Below are 12892 nucleotides of genomic sequence, written 5' to 3'. Positions count from 1 at the left end.
ATCACAAGCACTTACTTTGCATTAGTTTAGTCATAGACAAAAAAGGATATTAAAATACGATAAGGTAGAATCAATCTGCCGTAAATCAATTGTAGTAATACATTACAGTTATTTGTTCGGAGAAGAAGTAGCCCAAAGGATATGGTCATTTTGTACTCAATTCAGCCGAAATGAGTAATACAATTAACATACTGTATTTTAAAATACAGGAGGCTGTACATATCCCCTTTAAAGTGGTGTGAATCTTATCAGTCTAGAGGTGCGTATAGTTTGCACTCACTTCCTTCCAGATCACTTCATGTGTGCTGCAAAAATTAGAGCCCCACTCAGAACTTGCATCTAGAACAAGGACCGGAACCCTCAGTTCTCACCCCCCCCCCCCCCTTCCACCCCTCCTTCACCCACATTCCAGAGCAAAGAAGAAATTATATGAGAGAAACCAGGCTGCTACATGACCCGCACAGTACTGCCAACAGCTTCCTCGGACAGCGCATGTGCACAACAGCGGAATGTACAATATAGATACAATATATAGAGCAGGCTGTGTCTCGTTCAGTACTACAGAGAACAGTGATTCACAAGTCTTAATGAGGCAGTAGCAAAACGAGTTCCTATGGGGTGGAAGGAACTCTGCCGTATCGCAAAAGTTTTATGTAACTCTGCTGAATTCCGCAGAGAATAACTCCGTAGTTCCACCCACTCCTACTTTTTATGATCCCCTCTCTTTCTTCTGTTGGGAACCCTGACCACCTTTTGGAGGCCCCGCAGAGACCTTCATGGACACTCTGGTGCTGAACCAGAGAACTGCCTCATCAGCAAGCTTCCTGGGGGTCAGAAAGCTTACTATTAACCAGGTACTGGTGCAGCTCTGAATAATAAATATCAAGCATGTGCTCCTTCACAAATAGGTTGTACAGCCCTGTATAATCATCAACTTTTCTGCCTCTCAACCAGCCCTTCAGTGCCTCAATAGCATACTTTAAAAAATCCCCCCCATGTCTGTGATGAGATCTTGTGGCTGGCCCTGAACCGTTGCCTATACTTTTCAGGGGTCCGCCCAAACTTACTGACTAAGATGACCTTCATTGTAGTGTGTTGTGAGGAAACAATAGCTCGTGTGGATTAATATTTATCAATACAGTATATAGTCTATAATAATGGTCAATGAAGGAAGGGGTTTAAACGAGATGTCAGAAGAAAAGGCAAAACCATACACAGTAGGTCTTATTGTAAAGAATATTTTTCCTTTATATTACAAGAATATTTTCATAGAATGTAGACATAAATACAAAATACAAATTGACATTATACATACAATTTACAAAATAGTGTCCCAATGAAAAAAATATACTAAACCTAAACAAACAGTTAATATAAAGTGCAACATACAAAAAAGGTTTATATTTTTCTTTTCCAAGGCAATCATAAACAAATAATAATTCAAGTTAACACTCAAGCATTCTAAGTGTTGCTTTATTGATTTGCCTTTCAAGTCAACGGCGTTTCGACCCTGTTCCAATTTAAAGGGTCTCGTCAGGACAGTCTTTCAGAAGACACCAACATTGTGTGGCATCTTACTGTGGTGGGAGCATAGGGCTTGCCGAGGATCCAAGGCAGGCAGACACACACATGCATACATTGACACCCCACACAAACATTCTCACACACCCACATGCACACCTCCCTCGGAGAACTGTCTACCTCAAGTTACAGAAGACAAGACTCCTTGACGAATCACCCATAAGTCTTTGCCCAGACAGAAAACAATTACCAGTGTAAACTAGTACAGCAGTCCTGCTCCTGGTAAGGCTACTTTAAAAGTGCAGCAGTGCCACCTACTACTGGAGCTGCCCTGTGACAGACCTGCAAAGGAGTGCTGACACTGTCCAATGCAAATTCTAGTGCCTCTCTATCAGCGACTGCTGACAAATTGCGAAAGTATCTGTTGCCTGCCCAGCATACTGCTTTTGAAAATGCAGTCACACCACCATGGGAAAGGGTGGATGAATGATCAACAGAATTTAAGGACTGCCACCTCTGGTGTAGAATGCCGGTAATAAAGTGCAGTGTCCTTTGTTCTGCTGTCAAATTCAGGGACCCAGGACTGCTCAATGGCTGCTTATACAAATACAAAGATCTAAGGTTCTTGATACTCCAGTTCCTTGGGTTCAGGGATCACAAGCTAAGGTACTTTGTTCTGGTACTGAGGAACACATAGATGATTGGCCTGAAGTAGATTAATGGTCCAGAGTCAGACGGTGCTGATGAGGAGTGTGGGTGCAGAGATAATGGGTATGCACGATTCTATTTTGCCATGTCCTTTGGTGAAATTGTGGTATTTTTAGATTGGTCTTGTGTGGTTGTCTGCTGCTGTCTGAGCCCCAGCATGTAGTCTTAGATTAGGCAGGTGAATCTGTGCTTGGATTAGTGAGTAGACAGGATACCCGCAGTCAGCACTGCCTTGCCCGCCTGCCCTTCATTTACCTGCAATCTGACATAAAATATTAGTGGCGAGAGGACCCCTGAACAAGGAGCTGGGAAGTATCCCTTGCTCTCACATGTTGGATACTTTATGTTGGGAGGTTAATCTCTCTTACTAAAGAGTTTCTTCATATATGTGGCTTCATGTTCAACAGTAACACCTGTCACTGTATATGCAGTGTGCACATGGAGCTGGCCTGCTTTCACTCCATGCCTACAGGACCCATGTGCTCTCCTACTTGTAGACTTTCTGAAGGCATTGGACTCTTGATTGGTCTTTCTTAAGGTTTTTAAATGTAGGAGCTTTCGTGACCTGATTCAGGAGATATTTCAAAGGCCTTTACAAATATTAATAAATGGTAAGGTGTCAAATGTACTAAACAAAATGGTCGCACACTGCTGACCTACCTACGTGTTACCCCAATGAACTGTGGTCCCTGTAGTCAGCGTCGGCGGGTACGCCTATGCTCAGTGGTGCGTGCAAGTCAGAGTAGCGTTAGCCATCCCTGGACACGTGTTTCGAGGTAGTTGCCTCTCGTCAGCAGGGAGTAGGAAGAGTGTAGGGTTGCTAGTGTAGGCTGCTAAAATCATATCAAGTCTGGTACCTCTCGTAGCAACGCAGGTGCGTAACCTAGAGCCCGTCGGTAATAAAGTGCAGTGTCCTTTGCTCTGCTGTCAAATTCAGGGACCCAGGACTGCTCAATGGCTGCTTATACAAATACAAAGCTCTAAGGTTCTTGATACTCCAGTTCCTTGGGTTCAGGGATCACAAGCTAAGGTAAATGGTAAGGTGTCAAATGTATTCCTGATACATAGGGGAACCCGACAATGCCATTCTTCCCCCTCCCTTCTTTGTTGTTCTTGCTATAGAGCCCCTGGCTGGGCTGATTGTGTGTGATGCTCAACTGCAGACATGGCAAAGTGGAGACTCTGTGGAAGATAGAATAGCACCTTTTGCTGACGATCTCCAACACTCAAGTCCACGCATTTTAACAAATCCTTGATTTATAGGAGGAGGCCCCTGGCATTTAAACAAACTGGACTAATTCCCTACTGGTTACACTTAATGGGAAGAATGAGATCATGGCCTCGCAAACCTCTAGCTCTATATGGCATTTTAGCTTCCAGTATCGGAGCATTCACATTTCTCTGGATCCAGCTCTGATGTGGTGCCTCAACCTTTCTCTCCTTTAAACCAGAACAAACATAGACCATCATAAATGGGCAAACCATCCACTCCCCATCTTCAGCAGGGTGGCCGCATCCAACACAATACTCCCATGCCTTCTATATGCCCTTCAAAACATACCTTGCTTGGTCTGCAACTACTGGTTCACAGGCATCACATCTATGATCCGCTCCTTCCTGTGGGTGGGTTTTCTTCCCTGTATCTCCCAAAATAAGGGTTGACAGTTGGTAGATGATGGAGGAATGAGAATGGTGAATCTCCGGCTACATTACTTAAGTTTTGATGATTAACGATTGACTGGATGGTGGATGGAATAACCCAGCTTCCCAGTCAGCGCTCTCCCCGCTAGATCTAGACAATGTGATGGGACTACTGTATGGTTGCCCAATGCTGACACAACACCCCAGAAATCACTATGGTAGTACATTTGAGCTGGTGTGCTGCACTGTAGTTGATGGAGTGTGGCAAGAAATTGACACAACAACCCCAGATATGGCAGGGGAGATAGCTGATCCACACGGCTCAACAAGAGAGGTTTAGCAAGTGGGACAAGATTGGCACCACAAACGTAGGGGGGATGTCTGACAAAGTTCGCACTTGAGATCATTACACAATTTACAAAACCCATTTTGTCTTGTGCCACACTCAATTCCTTAAATACCTACATCTCCACCATACACTCATCAGTCATCAATCCAAAATCTCAGAAATACCAGAATACAACCCACTGGAAGCCAAACCACTCACTAGTAATTAATGCTCGACAGATTTGTAGCCCTCAAGTAAAAATGGGAGAGGGGAATTGATCCCTTGGTGACACAGACTGGCCAGAGGATTTGATGGCCCCTCATGAAATTGCCATCTCCTCCACTCTTAGGCTGGTCCAACTGCACTACCGACATGTAATTTATCCCACACCACAACACCTCTGACACACCGGTAAACTTCCTGCACTAACATGCTTCCTCTGCGCAAATGAAGATACATATTTTGTTCACATGGTCTGGCATGCCCTATGATCGCCAAATCCTGGCAGAGAATGGGAAAAATGCCGATGCGTCTTGGAGAGGCATATTGAGTTATTACCCAGGATTACCCTACAGGGTATTCTGGTTGACCTTGGGGGAATCAGTGGAGAATGCACGCTGGGGGGGGGGGGGGGAGGGGGGAACGGCAGAGATAATTGGAAATAGAGATATTGCATGTAAATAGAATCCCCCACTCCCACACACGATCGGCAAGCTGCATTGGATTGGTGTGCAAAACAGGAGGAGGCCATTTATAAGTCCAGAGCATGTCCTCAAGCAACCGCTAGCTAGAATCTGGGGGGGATTTGGTGGGAATACAATGAGCTGGCAATCACATAAAATAAAATTATACTAAGACTGCATTTCGAGAGATAAACAGCTGTTAAAAAAACTATGCATGGTGAAAGCAGTTTTAATTTAGCTCTGTCCTGTTTCATTTGCACAATAAAATCAATAAAGTTGATTTTGAAAAATTTTCTTCAGGTACGCTTTGCACAGTTGGTATTCTGGCTGTGCATTCCAAAAGGAGAAATGCACAAATTCTAATACTTTAGGGATCCTCGGGGTGAATCCGCAAATTCTCTTAGTGGTAATCTTGGAAGCCTAGGCACTTTGGACCAATGTAATGGGAGATTTCTACTTTACAAATGCATCATTATTCAGTGACTCTTTTGTTGGAGGACAGCAAAAAATGTTTTCTAGATCTATTTTAAACTGTTCACTTTTACCAATATCACTGCAGGGCTTGGTCAAACCCAACACTGCACTTTTTAGCCACTAGAGGAATGTTTAGGAGTACCCATGCAATAACTTGTGACTAGCACATGTACAGAGAAACGCAAAGTGCAAGCATTCTTTTATTTTGAGAAAGTGTCAGGGGTCTTGATTTTGGCAGAAGAAACAGTGCATATTTGGCACAAAAGCGCCCAAAAATCTATTGATGTTTCAGAACAAACAATCAATAAGAAACAACACAGCCAGCTCATACAAGAGAGTGTGAGTGTCTGTAGGGGTGTGTGAGGGGATTAAAATCACAAAACAGAACACAAAACATGTGGTTTTGCTGGATGTTGCCCATAGAGCACAGATTATTCGGTCTTTCAAAATCGGGTGGAGACTGTGTCCAAACTGGACTGTTTCTACTCTTCAACAAGGGATTAAAATCAATACACAACACAAGTGTGAGATAATGAGCAGGAACTGAGAATAAAATGCACTCCGGGAACCCATAAATTGGAGATTAGGGTATGGCAGCAGAGAGGTGGTTGGGTCACGAGGGTCTGTGTCATGAATTGAGGAGTCTGACTGTCAACTTATATTTATTTCGTTTTTTAAAGGAAATTGTCAGCAAGGATAAAATGTGGGGGCGTGGCTTGGCAGCCGACGGGCATGGACGCGTGAGCGACGAGCTCCGCATCCAGCCCAGCAACTGATCCTGAAACAAGTGTCCCCCCGGCGGTTTGACGCTCCCGGAGGGCTCCCCCTGCCACCTCGGGACCCCTGGAGCAGTCGGACGGGGTGGAACGCGACGCAGTGGGCGGACGCAGCGAAGGAGAAGCGGCGGAGGCGGGCGGCCGCCGGCCATCTTGGGCAGCCTCGGAGGAGACGGGAAGCAGCGGCCCACAGTGCTGGCGGAGCGGGCCGGAAGTGAGGCTGCATCGGCCGCGGGCACCGGAAGTGCCGGCCGGGCCCTGCTGGTTGGAGAGTGGCGGCGGGGATCGCCCTCGGAGCGCAGCCCGGGGCTGGGATGCCAGCAGTAGAGTGACCTGGCGGCGGTGGCAGAGCTGCAGGGCAGTGGCGACACGGCGGACGGCACTGGGCTTGTGTCGGTGGAGGAGGGCCTGGAACTGGAGCGCCCACAGAGAGACGCCACGTGCTAAGTGGGCCAACGCGGTGGGTGCAGCGACCCCTTGAAGGTAGCGGCTTGACTGACCATAGGCAGCGGACGGGCGGTCCTGGCTTCTGGGTGGTGCGACGATCCTGACGTCTCTCGGAGGACAGTGGAGAGGGCCGGACAAGGCCCCGGACACAGCAGCTCTAGAGACGGCTGGCGGCCCCCCCCGCCGAGGAGCCCGGTGAGAGGCAGGAGGGCGCTGGTTCCCCGGCGGACCGAAGGCACGGTGGAGAAGGCCCCTGGGGCCGACGAGGGGGTGCACTGCAGATCTGGTAAGCGGGCCTGGAGGCCGCTTGGGGAGGGCCTCTCGGAAGCACCGCCTGGCCGGGAGCATGGTCAAGCCACGACTCAAGCCGGGAGGGCATTCGGTGGAGTCGGCGGGGGACCCTACCGATGGCGGCAAGGGTGGCACTGGCGCTGATTCTGCGGCGGGCCTACAGCAGCGACAGCTCGACCAGATCTTACAGGCCATAGCGGACACAAAAACGGCGCTACAGAATGATATCGCCCAGGTATCCTCGGACCTGGGGCTGCTCCGGGCGGATCACAGGAAGTTGGTGGATAGGGTCCAGACCGCGGAGGACAGGATGGACCTGGTGGAGCCAGCGCAGAAGGTATTGGAGGACCAGACAGCGGATCTCCTACGGCGGGTGGTGACTCTGGAAAAGAGGGCCGAGGATGCTGAAGGGCGCAACCGCCGCAATAACATTCGTGTAGTCGGGCTGCCGGAAAAGATCGAAGGGGGAGATATGATAACCTACCTGGAGACCTGGCTGCAAGAGGTGGTGGCGCCCGAGGGACTCACGCGGTTCTTTACTCTGGAGAGGGCGCATAGGGTTCCGGCCCGTCCCCCGGACCCGGGCAGGCCGCCCCGGCCGGTGGTGGCCCGTCTGCTGCATTACAAGGACCGGGATATTATCCTTCAGAGGGCCAGAACTTCGGGACCCTACCAGGTGGAGAACGCTCGGGTCTCTATTTACCCGGATTACCCCATGGAGGTTCAGCGCAGACGTACCTCATTCCTGGCGGTGAAGAGGGCACTGCGGGAAGAGGGGCTGCAATACTCTTTGTTGTTCCCGGCCCGTCTCCGAGTGGTGATGGATGGGGCGGCTTTCTTCTTCACTGACCCTGCGGCAGCCTGGAGTTGGCTGGAGTCGGCCAGGCCCCAAGCGGCGGCGCATACCGCTGGAGAGGGGCCGCGGGGTACCCCGACGAAGGCCCGTCGCAACAGACGCAACAGGGTGAGGACGGCGGCGGCCCGATCTCCGGGTGCATCCCAGATGGCTCTGGAGAGGCGAGCTGCGCTGCGGGCGGTCTCTGTGATTTCCGGGGCCACGGCCTCCCAGCCCAGCGAGGATTCGGGCTCTAGGAAGGGCACGGAGGACTCCCATTCGGATGGCGCTGTCGACGAAGAGGAGGTGTTGCCAGATGTTACCCCGGGGACGGCGGATGGAATGTTGGACGCTTGAAGGTTTGGGGAGTGCTCGGGCTCTGAACTAGGGGACTTGGGCAGGGAGGACTGGGTACATGTGGAGAGGGACGCTGATTCGAGCTTGCTGGGGCTTAGGGAGGGCCGGATATCAGGTGGTACCCATGGATGGAAGGTCTGGAGATCCTTGGGGACCCCGGGGGTGGGGGAGCCTGCGGGGGATGGACCGCTGGGGGGGAGTGACATTGACGGAGACTGGGCATGGATGCTTTGGGGAGGACTACCGTCAACCCGTCAGGCGTAGAGTCACCACCTCAACCTCACGGACATAGTGAGACTCTGGTGGCTACCAGAGTATTTGGTTTCTGTTTGGGGGAGTATTTGGATGGGTGACTGCAGTTTAGAGCCTGTTCTGGGGAGGGGTGGGGAATCGGGGAGTTGGGGTGTTTTAGGGTTTCAGGGGGTTGTCAGTGTGCCTTGGAGGGGTAGGATGGGATGGTTGGTTCGACGATGGGATGGGGACCCCCCTTGAACTGAGAATTGTGACTTGGAATGTGAGAGGGCTCATCTCTATGGTGAAGAGACATAAAATCCATGCATACTTAGTGCGGAGAGGGGTTCAGGTAGCCTTCCTTCAAGAGACCCACTTAGATAGAGAGGAGGGGAAGGCATTGCAGCGGCGCTGGCGGGGCCAATTATACTACACCACCTTTTCGAGGTTTGCCCGGGGGGCTCTGATCTGGGTGAGAGCGGGTGTCCCTTTCCAACCCCTGATGACATTGGTAGACCCGGAGGGCAGGTTTGTAGCAGTGCAGGGGCGGCTGGATGGGAGGGATTTGAGCATGTGTAGTGTATATGCCCCTAATATAGACCAGGCGGCGTTTTTCTCCAGGCTGTCGGGGCAGTTGGCGGCGTATTTGACGGGGCCGGTGGTACTGGGAGGGGACTTTAATTCAGTAACGGATGTGGAGTTGGATAGGTCCCACCCCCCCCCTGGCACAGTCGGCGGTGCGTCGGGTGGCCAATACTCGAAGTAGCTGGCAGGACACCTGGGGTCTGGTAGACACTTGGCGTACTCATCACCCGCTGGACAGGGATTACTCATTCTATTCTGCCCCCCATGAGCTGTATGTCAGATTGGATGGTATACTGTGTTCTTCGGACGTCCACTCGCTGATGCGACATAGTGAGTATCTAGCGAAAACTCTCTCGGATCATAACCCCTGTCTGGGGGTGTTGCAGTGGTCCCGGCAGCGGCAAGCTATTCCCACGTGGCGTCTTAACCCTCTGCTTCTGGAGGACCCGGTCTTCCGGGCTGAGGTTAGCGACTGCTTAACACAATATTTCGAGCGAAACTCGGGTACGACGGCAAGCCGGGCGACGGAATGGGACGCGCTCAAGGCGGTTGTTCGGGGGGTTTGTATCTCGTCCACAGCCGGAGTGAGGAAGTCGCTATTGAAGGAGGTGGAGGGGGCGGAGGCTCTGCTGCGGGCGGCGGAACGGGCGCATCAGTCGGGAAACGGTGAGCTGGCTGCGGTTGCTGAGGCACGCGAGGGTGTGGCGGTGCAGGTGGAGAGGCTCCGCTGCTTTGACCATAAAAGCTACCTGATGCGAGCGCACGCGGAGCGCGATAAGGTGGGATCCCTTTTGGCTTGGTTGGCGAACCCGGCGGCCCGGGGGGAACCGATACTTGCCCTGGCTGACGCGGGGGGTGCCCCGGTGTATTCCCAGAAGGGGATAAATCAGCAGTTCGCCAGATACTACGCTGGGTTATACGATAGCACCATGGAGGGGGAGCCTGAGGGCCTAGCGGACTTCTTGCTGGAGGCCCGCCTACCTCGCCTGGACCCGGAGATTAGGAAAGAACTTGGCGGTGCCATATCGCTGGGTGAAATTCGGGCGGCGATTAGACACATGGCGTGCCGGAAAACCCCGGGGGCGGATGGGTTGCCTGTCGAGTTCTATGCGGCGTTTCCGGATCGGTTGGCCCCGCAGCTGCAGGCCCTCTACAGCGAAGCTTGGCGACGTGGGTGCTTACCCGCCTCTGCTCGGGAGGCGATTGTGATACCCTTATTAAAGCCCGGAGGGAAGGCTGACGCGCCCACGGCATATCGGCCGCTCTCCATGCTGACGGTGGACTATAAGATATTGAGTAAGGTACTGGCGTCGCGCCTCTTGGGTCATATGGCCGCCTTAGTCCACCCGGATCAGGCGGGCTTTATTCCTCGACGCAGCACTGCCACTTCCGTGAGAAGGTTACTGCGAGTGATGGAATTGGACCGGGAGGTCTTCCCGGAGGCCTGTACGCTGTCGGTCGACATAGAAAAGGCCTTCGATAGTGTGAAATGGCCTTATTTGTATCGAGTGTTGCGGGAGTTCGGTTTGGGGGAGGACTTTGTGCGCTGGACCACGTTGCTTTATAGCGAGGCTACAGCCCGGGTGAAGACGGGGGTCACAATATCGGCCTCCTACCATGTCCGGAGGGGGACGGGCAGGGGTGTTCCCTCTCCCCCTTGCTGTTCGCGCTGGCCATTGAACCATTGGCGGCTCATGCCCGACGAGGGGGTGCGTATGTAGGGGTGTCCTTGCGGGAGGATATGCATTATATCTCCCTCTATGCGGACGATCTACTGATGTTCTTGGAGGACGCGGCGGGTGCACTGGAGGGAGCGGTTGCCCTTTTGGAGGTGTTTGGTCGGCTGTCTGGGCTTAAGGTCAATTGGCGTAAAACATGTTTGTTCCCGCTGTCGCGAGGGGGACAGCCCCCGCAGGCGTTGGGCCATATCCGCTGGGAAGGCAGCTGTCTCCGTTATCTGGGGGTTAACATCTACCATACCCAGGCCGATTTGCTGGAAGGGAATGTGGGTAGAGCGCTTCGGGGCCTAAGGAGTAGTATGGGATTTTGGAAAACGCTCCCGCTCTCGTGTGCTGGGAGGGTGGCGCTGCTGAAAATGGTGGCGCTGCCGCGGCTCCTTTACTATTTTCGTACCCTTCCAATATGGATCCCAGCGTCGTTTTTTGCGAGGCTGCGGGTACTCACCACGAGTTTCATTTGGGGTTCGGGAAGGCGTTGAGTGGCGCTGACCACCTTGCGGCGGCCGCGGGCGGAGGGGGGCTTGGCGGCTCCGGATTTCGAATGGTACTATCTGGCGGCCCAGCTCCAGTGGCTCACGCAGGCGGTGGCCAGGGAGTACAGGGGCCCAGAAGGCCCCCAGGGCAGACTAATCCCGCGCCACGTGCTGGCCTTTATAGTCCTTCACCAGAGGTTGGACCTCGCCCAGCTTACCATGGAAGAACGTACCCTCCGGTTATGCTGGAACAGATGCCAGAGAAAGGCCGCCATAGTTCACCCCTATGCCCCTGAGATCCCCCTGGGGATGTGTACGGCGTTCCCGCATGGAGGAGACTGGTCGGGATTGGCGGTCTGGGAGGAAATGGGGGTCCAGATGGTAGGGGATTTATTTCGAGAGGGAGTACTGCTGCCTTTTCAAGACTTGCAGGACTCTTATGGGCTTCCGCGGGGAGACTTCCTGCTTCATGCGGCCTTGGTGGCGAGCCTCCAGAGGCATTGGAACGTGGGGCTGTCGGAGCCCCCGACTGCCGCGGGTTGCCAATATGTAGTGATGGCGGCGGGGACGGCCAAGGCCATCACATGCCTTTATCGCAGGCTGTCGACGGAGAGCCTCCTCCCATTGGGCGCCTTGAGGGAAAAGTGGGAGGCGGACCTGGGGAAAGAGATCCCTGAGTCTACATGGTCCACGCTGGTGCGGAGGGCATGGAAAGGGACGAGGAATGCCAGGTTCCAGCTAGTCCAGTTTTTTACATTACACAGAGCGTACCTGACGCCGGCTAAGGTGCTACGATATTTCGGGGGGGCGCACTCTCAGTGCCCGCGGTGCGGGGTGGACGGTGCAGACTCGACACATGTTTTGGGCCTGTAGGCAGTTGGGGGACTACTGGGAAGCAGTGGTGGAGTGCTTGAACCGGGTCACGGATCGCTCCATTGGTCCGGAGATGGGGACCTGCTTGCTGCTTTGGTTCCCCCACACCCGTCGCACGAAGGTCACAAGCAAATTTTATGATCTAGGGCTGATAATGGCCAAGAGGGAATTGACACTGCACTGGAAATCCCGGGGGGGACCCAGTTTCCTGCGTTGGAGATCAGCCCTGGAACGTTGGGCGGGGGCTGAGGGCACGCTCCGGGTGCAACTGGCCCTCCGGCGAGATGACGAAAAAGCGCTAGCGACAGCCCGGGCATGGGAAGCGTTGGTGGTAGAACTCCAGGGGCTGATGTCCGAGTCGGGGGAGGAAGGGAGTGGGTCTGATGAGGAAGTGGTAGGGGGGAGTGGGGAGTAGTTGAGGCGAATGGCGGGCCCAGACCGCTTACACTTTGGATTGGGCTAGTGGGAAGGTCCTGTAGATGTAGGGAGAGGTGGGGCCCCTGTATTGCATTGACCAAGGGGAGGGGACGCATCGAGAGTGGGACCGGGGTAGCAGATGGGGGCACACTGACAGAGGGTGGGGGAGGGGGGGGAAGGGGCCGGGTGGGACGGTTGAGTGGAAATGCTGGTATATGTGGGGTATTTCCTGAATGGGCGGGGATTGAGAGTTGATTATTGTATCGATGTGTTGGAAAACAATAAAAAAATGTTGCAACAAAAAAAAGGATAAAATGTGACAGTGAATCTGTTGTGGCTTATGTAATTGGTCACAAGAGGCTGCATTTTGAAATATTTTACGGGTTTAAGGCACACACTGCTTAGATCTTTGCATGTCAAGCTTTTTTAGGTAATATTAATAATGACAAGATAACTCTGGCCAATAATGCACTTCGTGGAGAGATCTGGGTTTTGTCTAGTCACAGTTTTGAC

At 52.7% G+C, this 12892-nt stretch overlaps 1 protein-coding gene across 3 annotated transcripts in view; it reads right to left on the bottom strand.

The window, feature by feature from the left end:
• Positions 1-12892, bottom strand: part of SLC13A3 (solute carrier family 13 member 3) — a 269140-nt gene that overhangs the window by 226080 nt on the left and 30168 nt on the right. The window contains exon 2 of one of the 3 annotated variants that reach the window (XM_085619310.1): positions 3791-3866. The exons of the other annotated variants lie outside the window; for them this stretch is intronic. The gene's annotated coding sequence lies outside the window, so the exon portion shown is untranslated. The remainder of the gene's footprint in view (positions 1-3790; positions 3867-12892) is intronic. 3 annotated transcript variants of the gene reach the window in all.

Source organism: Triturus cristatus, chromosome 7 (genome assembly GCF_964204655.1).
Source record: "Triturus cristatus chromosome 7, aTriCri1.1, whole genome shotgun sequence".
NCBI lineage: Eukaryota > Metazoa > Chordata > Amphibia > Caudata > Salamandridae > Triturus > Triturus cristatus.
This window is presented reverse-complemented; position numbering and strand designations above follow the sequence as displayed.